Source organism: Haliaeetus leucocephalus, unplaced genomic scaffold, assembly GCF_000737465.1.
Source record: "Haliaeetus leucocephalus isolate CR32 unplaced genomic scaffold, Haliaeetus_leucocephalus-4.0 Scaffold741, whole genome shotgun sequence".
NCBI lineage: Eukaryota > Metazoa > Chordata > Aves > Accipitriformes > Accipitridae > Haliaeetus > Haliaeetus leucocephalus.
In genome coordinates this window covers 5,872,216-5,872,470 of record NW_010973177.1, presented here as the reverse complement: position 1 = coordinate 5,872,470, position 255 = coordinate 5,872,216, and positions in this window count along the sequence as shown.

The following is a 255-nucleotide window of genomic DNA, read 5'->3' as shown; positions in this document are numbered from 1 at the left end:
CCCGTATTTCCCCCCCCCGCCCCTCACCGCAGCCGGGGCCCACGGGCCTGCAGGCGGCCGGCGTGGGCCCGGAGAAACGCGGCCGCACGGAGCCGATCCCAGCCCAGCTAAGCCGAGCTGAATCCTGCCGAACCGGGGGGGTGGGTGGTCGCGGGGGGGCACCCAGCCGGCCCTCCGTTACCTTCATCTCCAGCGAGCCGGGGGTGCCGGGGGGCTCCGGGCGGCCCATCGGGCCCCTTCGCCAGGGTAGAAAAC